This window comes from Ammospiza caudacuta, chromosome 17, assembly GCF_027887145.1.
Source record: "Ammospiza caudacuta isolate bAmmCau1 chromosome 17, bAmmCau1.pri, whole genome shotgun sequence".
Lineage (NCBI taxonomy): Eukaryota > Metazoa > Chordata > Aves > Passeriformes > Passerellidae > Ammospiza > Ammospiza caudacuta.
Genome location: NC_080609.1, coordinates 614,094 through 624,728, shown reverse-complemented (window position 1 = coordinate 624,728; position 10,635 = coordinate 614,094).

Below are 10,635 nucleotides of genomic sequence, written 5' to 3'. Positions count from 1 at the left end.
TGGTGAAGGTGATCTGGCTTCCCAAACCGCATCCACGACTGAGCCTCTGGGAGATGGTGAGGGTAGGTCAAGGCCTTTCCCCTGGGAGAGCTGCCAGCTAAGAGCCCAAAGCTCGGCCAGGGGGGCATCGCTGCAGGTGCCAGGACAGAGCCATGGCTGTGTGTGCCCTCGCCCTGCACGATCCCCTCACTGCTCCTGCGGCTCAGTGGTGCCCATGCAGCTGAGCAGAGATGGCAGAAGCTTCAGTGCCTGATGTGTTACAGATGTGTCTGCAGGGAGGACTTTTCCTGTCCCTGTGATGATTCCTACACAGAAGCCAGGCTCCCGTCGCAGGGGTGAGTAGTGTGTCCCTGCTGACCCCACAGGCTGAGCCCTGCTTCTGTGGCATCCATTCATGGGAAATGGAACCGTGTTGCTCTAAGGTCCTCCAAGGGGAAAGAACAAAGCTACAGGACAGAAGAAACCCCATGAGCCCTCTGAACAAATGAGGGAAATGCTGAAGGAGATGCAGCAGGCAGGACAAGGTGGGTGCATTCCCTCAGCCTTCACCTGGGGCTCAGTCGCTGAGGCTTTTGCGGCACATCTGGACATGCCGAGCCCAGCACAGCAGAAAGGGATCCATGGCAGCCTCACTGCCCCGCTGCTGCTTCCATGCCCTGCAGGGCAGTTTCCCAGCCTGGCCTGGCTGCAGCTTCTCCCCAGCCTCTGCAGGAAGGCATGGGGCATCAGCTGACAGGCAGCCCAAACCACACCACAGGCATGAGATGCCCTGCAATTTCCCATCTCCAGGCAAATCAGAAGGGGCACCTATATGGAGAAGGGAGAGCCCTGCCCTACCCAAAAAGTTGAAAGGCATTTCCTGAATCTAATCCAAGACTTTGAGAGGCATACCCTGCTCCAGTGTTTCCTGAGAGGGCTTGGCCATGTGCCTGTGTGCTGGGGAATTTGTCCCAGGGGAAAGACGGTTGGAGAGATAGAAGTAGGTAGAAAGGGAGGGAGAAAGGGCAGGAGGGACTGAGAGGGACAGGGGGATGGCTGTGGCACTGCCTGCTGCAGTTTTCCCCAGGGATTTAGCAAGAGTTGCAGCTGTGGAAGTGAGAGCTCCCAGGGCCCTGAGTTGCTTCAGCCACCCCGCCATGGATGTTGCACAGGGCATGGAAAGAGGGTGCAGAGTGACAAGGAGCCAGGCTGGAGCTCCCCAGGCCCCTGTGCAGATTGACCTTGCCCATTCACACCTGACCCCCACGGCCGTACCCGACCCCCTTGCAGTGCCCAATTCCCAAAGGCAGAAGGGGATCCCAGCACACAAAGGAAATGGTTCAGGTCTTTGCTCCATTCTAGATTTGGATCACACCTTGGAAGATCTGGAAGTCCAGGTGAATGACACATTGAATGTCTTGGCGAATGCCAGAGGCAAGTTCTGAATTTCCCTTTTTACTGGCAAAATAATCAGTGTCCATGTTGCAAGAGCTTACCCATTGGCCATTTTTGTTAACGTTAAATCAGGGCTGAAGAATTCTGTAAACCTTGCCCCGCTCCTTTCTGGAGCACCAAGGGATCACACAGGATCGCTGTCAGTGGGAAGAAAGAACATTTAGCTGTCCATCCTCCTCCCATGTGCAATGCCACTGTGTCTTTCCATGTTGTCTGTGTAGTACCAGAGAAGAGTAGAACGGGCAGGGGCCAGGCCCGGCGCTGTACCCCAGGGCTGAGCCTTGCCTGCAACCTGAGGATCTCCTACAGTGCCACAGCTGATGTTCTGTCCTGCCTTTCTTTGCAGCTGAACCTGTTGGTGAAGGTGATCTGGCTTCCCAAACCACATCCACGACTGAGCCTCTGGGAGATGGTGAGGGTAGGTCAAGGCCTTTCCCCTGGGAGAGCTGCCAGCTCAGAGCCCAAAGCTCGGCCAGGGGGGCATCGCTGCAGGTGCCAGGACAGAGCCATGCACGTGTGTGCCCTCGCCCTGCGCGATCCCCTCACTGCTCCTGCGGCTCAGTGGTGCCCGTGCAGCTGAGCAGAGATGGCAGAAGCTTCTGTGGCTGATGTGTTACAGATGTGTCTGCAGGGAGGACTTTTCCTGTCCCTGTGATGATTCCTACACAGAAGCCAGGCTCCCGTCGCAGGGGTGAGTAGTGTGTCCCTGCTGACCCCACAGGCTGAGCCCTGCTTCTGTGGCATCCATTCATGGGAAATGGAACCATGTTGCTCTAAGGTCCTCCAAGGGGAAAGAACAAAGCTACAGGACAGAAGAAACCCCATGAGCCATCTGAACACATGAGGGAAATGCTGAAGGAGATGCAGCAGGCAGGACAAGGTGGGTGCATTCCCTCAGCCTTCACCTGGGGCTCAGCAGCCGAGGGCTCTGGCTGCACATCTGGACATGCCGAGCCTGGCACAGCAGGAAGGGATCCATGGCAGCCTCACTGCCCCGCTGCTGCTTCCATGCCCTACTTCCAGCCTGGCCTGGCTGGAGCTTCTCCCCAGCCTCTGCAGGAAGGCATTATGCATCAGCTGACAGGCAGCCCAAACCGCACCACAGGCATGAGATGCCCTGCAATTTCCCATCTCCAGGCAAATCAGAAGGGGCACCCATATGGAGAAAAGAGAACACTGGCCTACCCAAAAAGTTGAAAGGGATTTCTTGAATCTTAACCATGTCTTTGAGAGGCATTTCCTCCTGAAGATGCCACCTCTGCAATGGGGAACAGCCCAATCTGATCCAGCTCTCCCTTTTCTTTTCTCCAGAAGCAGATGGAGAGGCTGTGCAGAAGGAAGCATTTCCTGGAGGAAGCAGTGACACATTGACAGCCTCTTCTGCAGGAAGGCAGGCGATGCCAGGCACAGCCACAGGAGGTAATTGCTGTGCCTCTGGGCCTGAGCCCTGCTGAGGCTTGAGCTGCCCTCTCTGCTGCTTGGCACTGTGGGCACAGCCCAGACAAGATCAGCACAGTCCAGGGGAATTGTCCCGAGCAGGCTCAGGGCACTCGGGTACTGAGCTGTACTGCTGGGCTCCCTCCGTGGGAGACACGTCCCGAAACCTGGGAGCGGCTGCACGGGGTGCCATGGTGGGGAAAGGGTAGAGGGGGAGAGCAAGGCTCCAGTGTGTCCTGAGAGAGCCTGGCTATGTGCCTGTGGGCTGGGGAATTTGTCCCAGGGGAAAGATGGTTGGAGAGACAGAAGTAGGTAGAAAGGGAGAGAGAAGGGCAGGAGGGGTGGAGGGGGACAGGGGGATAGCAGTGGCACTGCCTGTTGAAGTTTTCCCCAGGGATTTAGCAAGACTTGCAGCTGTGGAAGTGAGAGCTCCCAGGGCTCTGGGTTGCTTCAGCCACCCCACCATGGATGTTACACAGGTCATGGAAAGAGGGTGCAGAGTGACCAGGAGCCTGCCCAGAGCTCCGGAGGCCCTTGTGCAGTTTGACCTTACCCATTCACATCTGGCTCCCATGGCCTTATCTGACCCCCTTGCAGTGCCCAATTCCCAAAGGCAGAAGGGGATCCCAACACACCCTGAAAAATGTTCTCATCTGTGCTCCGTTCTAGATGAGGTTGCTCGAAAGCCTTCCCCATTAGATTGGTTGAGAAAAGTGTTGAAGCCTTTGGAGCCTCCTTCAGGTATGTTCTCACTGTACTACACAGTAATAATTGTTGACAACTTCACAGCAACCAGGTTATACAAGCTACTGTGGCTGTTGTGTTACAGATGTGTCTGCAGGGAGGACTTTTCCTGCCCCTGTGATGATTCCTACACAGAGGCCTGGCTGCCATTGCAGGGGTGAGTAGTGTTGTCCCTGCTGACCCCACAGGCTGAGCCCTGCTTCTGTGGCATCCATTCCTAGGAAATGGAACTACTTTCTGTTAAGGTCCTCTGAGAGGGAAGAACAAAGCCCCAGGACACAAGAAACTCCATGAGCCGAACAACATCTTAAAACGAATGCTGACAGAACTGCTCAAAGGGAATGGTGAGAGCATTTCCCTCAGCCTTGTTCTGGGGCTCAGCAGCCAAGGGCTCTGGCTGCACGTCTGGACACGCCGTGCCTGGAACAGCAGGAAGGGATCCATGGCAGCCTCGCTGCCCCGCTGCTGCTTCCATGCCCTGCAGGGCTGTGTCCCAGCCTGGCCTGGCTGCAGCTTCTCCCCAGCCTCTGCAGGAAGGCATTGGGCATCAGCTGCCACACAGCCCAAACTCACCAAGGATCCCCTGCATTTTCTCCGTCCCCAGTCACATCCTGAGGTGTGGCTGCTTGGAGGAGCGAGGGCCATAGCCAACCCCAAAGGCCTGGGGGGATCAGGATTTTCCTGATCCTTACCAATGTCTTGGACAAGTATTGCCTCCTGAAGAGGCCACCTCCTGGATGTGCAATAATTCCATCTGATCCAGCTGTGCTTCTTCGTTTCTCAAGGGATGGACAGAGAGGCTCTATGGAAGGTGGCATTTCCTGCAGGAAGGGAGGCGATGCCAGGCACAGTCACAGGAGGTAATTGCTGTGCCTCTGGGCCTGAGCCCTGCTGAGGCTTGAGCTGCCCTCTCTGCTGCTTGGCACTGCGGGCACAGCCCACATAAGATGGGCACGGCCCAGAGGAATTGTCCCGAGCAGGCTCAGGGCACTCGGGTACTGAGCTGTCCTGCTGGGCTCCCTCCGTGGGAGACACGTCCTGAAACCTGGAAGCGGCTGCACGGGGTGCCATGGTGGGGAAAGGGCAGAGGGGGAGAGCAAGGCTCCAGTGTGTCCTGAGAGGGCCTGGCTATGTGCCCATGGGCTGTGGGACCTGTTCCATGGGTAGGTGGGCAAGCAGGAGGGAGGGACGGAGGTTGGGAGTGACAGCTGTGGCACTACAGATTTCCCCAAGCATTTAGTGAGGGTTTCCTGTGTGGGAGGGAGAGAGCCCCAGGGCCCTGGGCTGCTCCAGCTGCTGCTCCAGGCATGTTGCACAGGACCTGCAAAGAGTGTGGAGAGTGACCAGGAGGCACAGGCTCCCACAGCCTTACCCCACCCCTTTGCAGTGCCCAATTCCCCAAGGCAGAAGGGGATCCCAGCGCACCATGGAAATGCTTCTATAACATCTGTTCTCCCATCTCGACTGGGATCATGACTTGGATTAGTTGGAAATGATGGTGAAAGGTACTTTGAAGACCTTGCCAGATGTTGGAGGCATGTTCTGAATGTACCTTTACTGACAGAGTAATCCGTGGCAGTGTGGCAAGAGCTTACTCATGAGCCAGTTCCCTTAAGTTCCTCTGAAGGTTGATCAGTTCTGGAAACCTTGCCCTGCTCCCTTCTGGAGCTCTGAGGGATCCCACAGGATCGCTCTCAGTGGGAGGAAGGGGCATTTAGCTGTCCATCCTCCTCCTGTGTGCAATGCCACTGTGTCCATTTGTGTGCTCTGTGCAGCCACAGAGAAGAGCAGAGAGGGAAGGGGCTGGGCCCAGGGCTGTGCCTGGGGGCTGAGCCTTTCTCAGCTCCTTTGCTGCCCCCAGGGAGCCTGAGCTGCTTCTGTGGCCACTGCCAAGTCCTGGCCCTGCCTGGGGCTGGGTTTGGAGCTGCTGGCAGCTCCAGGGAGTCCTTTCTGCCCCCGACTGCCCTGCAAGGGGCTGCTTCCATCCCAGTGTGGGGCCACTGCAGGCAGGAGGTCCCCCTGGCCCTGCTCCTGAGTGGAAGGCAGAGCCAAGGGAATGCCTTGGAGGGCACCAATCACCCAGGTGCCCTCACTGCCACTTGAGCCTGAAGGAGAATGTTCAGCAGTGCCATTGGAGCTGTTGTGTCCTGCCTTTCTTTGCAGCTGAGCCTGTTGCTAAAGGTGATCTGGCTTCCCAGCCCACGTTCAGGATTGAACCTCTGGGAGACGGTGAGGGTAGGTCAAGGCCTTTCCCCTGGGAGAGCTGCCAGCTAAGAGCCCAAAGCTCGGCCAGGGGGGCATCCCTGCAGGTGCCAGGACAGAGCCATGGCCGTGTGTGCCCTCGCCCTGCACGATCCACTCACAACTTCTGCTCAGCACTGGCAGCTGTTTGGAGGAAGGTGGGCCCTGGCCCAGCTGAAAAAGCCCAGATGATTTTTTGATGACACCCAATTTTGCATAAGCATGACGTCCTGAACATGCCATCAAAGTAATGGAGAACAGTTCTGTCTTTTAAGGTGTACTTTTTGTTTCTCAAGTGATGGGCCAAAAGGCAGGACAGAAGGAGGTGTTTCCCCAAAGAAGCAGAGGCCGATTGGCAGCCCCTGCTGCAGGAAGGAAGGCCAAGCCAAACACAGGCACGGGCACAGGCTCAGAAGGTAATTGCTGTGCCGGGCTCAGCAGGGCTCAGCCCTTGGCAGGGCTGGGTGGCTGCAGCTCTTCCACTAGGGCCTGCCCTTGCATGGCCCAGCAGCAGCCAAAGCTGGAGGCGCCTTTGGAGCTCGTTCACAGCCCTGGGGAAAGGGGACTCGTGCACCAACGTCCCTCCCACTGCAGCTGCTCCGGAGCTGGCCATGAGTGCCCAGAGGCCCAAGTCACAGGAGCAGCCCCGAGCGGGAGCCCTGCCGCGAGCCCAGGGCCAGAGCCAGCCTTCGCTCCTGACTGGGCAGGGGCTGCACTGGGTCCTGACAGGGCCTGACTCTGTGCCCTGGGACTGGGGGAGCTGTCACGGGGCAGGGAGGGCCAGGGCTGGCAGTGGCTGCTCAGGGATGGGTTTGGCCCGTGTCCCTCCAAGCAGAGACTGCCCAAGAAGCTGTGCTGCCCCCGGCCTCTCCTCCTGGCCTGCTGGGCTTTGTTGGGTGGCACAGCCTGTGCCAAGGGGCGGCAAGTTGCCTGCAGGCCCCAGCTCTGGGGGAAACGGAGAACGTCCTGCCCGCATCCACCGTGCTGCCAGCTCAGCAGTGCAGCACAGCACGGGCTGACGCTCCCCATTGCTCCCACAGGTGCAGCTGGAACCACAGCACATGTTCCTGATGCCCAGAAGGGCCTTGGAAAGGGTTTCTGTAAGGGAACAGGCTTCTGGCTCGCGTTACTGGCAGGCCTGCTTCTCTTGGAGCTGATCTTCATCTTGTGCTGTGTCCGAATATGGACTTGTTGGAAGAGAAATGGGTGAGTGTTTTGTTCACCTTTCCCTCAAACAGCTTCTTTTGAAAGTCTACTGTACATAGGAAACATTGCCAGTGAGGCTGCAGTGTAGGGGTGGCCAGTCCATGATTGTTTAAAGAACTCTGCTGAGGGTTCTGCTGCTGCCCAGAGCTTTCATTGACCTCCTAATTGCTGGGCCTTGTCCTGGGGGGCCCTCTGGGGCTGCAGCCAGTGCTGGCTCCCACTGAGGCTGCCTGGCCAAGAGCAGCCCCAGGGGCACAGGGCAGAGGCAAAGCACAGTGGGGAGGAGAAAGAGCAGGGACGAGATTGCCCTTGAAAGGCAGAGGCGCTCTGGGGCCCGCTCCTGGCCAGGGAGCCTGCCCAGAGCCATGCCCTGCTGGCCGGGGCCTTGAGGGACAGCTGTGCAGCTGGGCCAAGCTGTGCCAGCAGCTCCAGCTGTGCTGGGGAGCCTTGCCAGCTCTGGGCCCTGCTGTGCAGGAGGGTCCCTTTGTGCCACTGGCAGCTGGGGCCTCAGCCACCTCTTCTTTCCACAGTTCCACCTCTGGAGAAGAGTTGTAAGACAGTGGCTGCACCTCACACCCAAACAGCAGGAGCAGCTCCTCCAGCAGTTAGAAGGGCCTGTGCAGCCCTGTCAAGAGTTCTGAGAAGAAGACTGCAGAACAGCCATCGACAAGGAAATCTCCTGTTCTCCTGGAGATCCCACTGACACCTCCTCTCTCCATGTATATCCCCAAGCTACTTCCATCTCCTTTTTAATCCTCTTCTGTCCCGTTCCCGACTTCTTCTATAGACCCCAGGAGCAGCCCAGCACCATCCAGACCCTTCTGAGACTAACATGTTGTTTCCTCTGCCCCTGAACTCCCTGGTCCTGCCCTCTAAAAAACACTGAAGTTATCCCTGCTCACTGCCAGTCTGGGTGATGGCCCTTTCTTTAGTTGCACTACAGGGAATGTGCCATCACCCCAGTGTTTGGGTGGCAGCAGCAGCAAAGCCCAGCTGGCAGCAGCACTGGCTGAGCTCCATGGCCAGAAGCAGCCGTGGATGCCCATGGTGTGGGCAGGCAGGAGCCAGGCAGGGAGTGCTGTGACCAGCGGCAGGGTCCCCAGGGCTGGGGGAGCCCAGGGGGCAGGCAGCAGCATGGGGCCCCCAAGAAAAAGAAACCCCATTTGCTTAGTTTTTCAGTTTTAGAAATTAGAAATTTGTAGAAATATTTCAAAATAGTTTTCTGTAGAGAGACACCACCAAATATCTCTTCCCAATTACTATAGTGTTGAAAGATTTTTGTAAGTAGTTTTAGAATCGAGAGAACAAGTGACTACATTTTGTCTTCACTTTTCATTCTTAGAAATATTTAGAAATATCTTTTGTAGAGAGAAATCCCCAAATGTTTCGTTCCTGTTTCCACAACACATCTCTATTTTTGAAACTAGTTTTAGAGTTCTGGAAAATATTTCCCCCTTTTACAATAAAAAATAAAATTGCATTTGAGCGGTAATCCTTATTCTAGAAAGAAGTAAGACCCCTTCAGCCAGCCAGCCTGCTGCAGAGGCTCTTTTCCCGCAGGAGCTTTGTACGTAGTCACAACCAACATACATAAAACCCTTTCCCAGATATTTCCTGGGATTTTTGACAAGCTCACGTCTTAGTCTTCTCAGACAAACTTTGAGCACAGAGGGAATCCCTTCAAGTTACCATCTTTGTTTGCTTCTGGTGGAACTCCCTCAGTTCTAGAGCAGGGCCTTCTCTCAGCTTGCTGCTGCCCCGGGCTCTCCTCCCGGCCTGCTGGGCTTGGTTGGGTGGCACAGCCTGTGACGTTGCTCCCACATGTGACTGAGGGCACTGCTTAAGCAGAACCTATTCATCCTCTGCAAAAACATTTATCACTGAAAGACACCATTTTCTGAAATAATTTGGGGAAAAGCTTGGTCATGAAGCTTCTCCAGCAAAGGTGGGGCTTTCCAGGTGATATCAGCACATCTTTCAGGGTGGGCAGGTGCCTTACTGCACAGAGAACTGTCTCCCAACCCACTGGGCCTGAGGGGCATTTACTCTACCACAATGCCAAGATTTTGGCTGCAGCAGGAGGAGGAGCTGTGCTGAGTGAGAAGCTGAATCAGAAGCTTCAGAGTGCTCAGAAAGTCCTCACAAATAGGTACCTGTCAGTGGGGATGTGGATCATTCCTCTTGGGTTCAGGTGCAAACAGGGCATTTTGAGTAACATTTGCAACCTGTACTGGCTCTCTCAGGCCTTACACAGCCCGAGGCAGCAAAGGAAGACTTGGAAAAAAGCATTAATTCCATAAAAGTGGTGTTGGGAAAGCAGGAGATAGCAAAGCACTGCTGAAAGCACGCAGTGTATATGATGTAAAATTATTGTTTTATTGATATACTGCAACATATTTTTCGAATAGTAGGAGGAAAAAGAAATAATGATCAGTTATCTCATTATTAATGTTAATTTTCTCTTCCAGTATTGCCCGCGGGTTGAGTTATTTATTAAGCATGACAGTTGGGCTTTAATGTATCAGCTGTAGATTCCAGTCACAGCAGTCTAGTTTAATAATTGGATTTCTTTCTCCCTCATTTTGACTAATAGCATACTTATAGCAATTATCAAAATTCATCATAGCACAAAAATAAACCATTTGAAACCTCACCAAAAATGGCAGCACAAGAGAGCTCTGCTTAGCATTTAGTGGAGAATTCAGAACAGTTTCTTGGAAAACAAGGAACAGCTTCTCTGATCATTCAACAGCCACAATGTGAACATGGACACTCAGTGAAAGCCAAGAGTGCTTCAGGTGAGCCAAGGCAGTGTTGAATAGGCTGCTGTCACTAAAAAAGCGCATTCAGACTTCACGGGAAATTCCCTCTGAAAATGCAAATTCCTATGTGGTTCCTTAGCTATAGGTAGTTCAGCCAAGCCATGGCAGTTTACCAGCACTGGCAGAAAGTTGTTTTAACACTGCATCATCAAACTGTTCTGGAGACTTCACAGTCTGCCTTGGCATGGCTTTAGGTGCCAAGTGGACACAGCTTCTGCTGTGAGGAACTTAAAATCCTCCTTACTGCTCTTCCAGACTCTTTAGAGACAAGGTTTAACTTCCAGCATGAGCACAGCTCTGCATAAGCTCATTGACCCCAAAACCTATAGGCATCAAGGCACCCAGCAGAAATCCTGCACATTCCCACCATGCCAAAGACAAATGGGGCTTATTCAAGGACTGACAAATAGGCAAGACTTTGAGGGGTGAGAGTGGAATGAAAATAGAAGACTTGAGAAAAGCCTGGTGTTTATAGTTTTGGGAGAAAGGGCAGCAGGACTGTAAGCTGCGTGCTCACCATCTCCTCCTCCAGGTGCACACAGGGACGGAGCAGCCCCAGTGAGTGGTTTCAGGCATTGAAACCATTGTAGACTTGGAATCAATTCACAAGTGAAAATAAAGACAGAATAATCACAGAATCCCTGACTGGTTTGGGCTGGAGGGACCTCAAAGCCCACCCAGTGCCACCCCTGCCATGGCAGGGACACTTCCCACCGTCCCAGGCTGCTCCAAGCCCCAGTGTCCAGCCTGG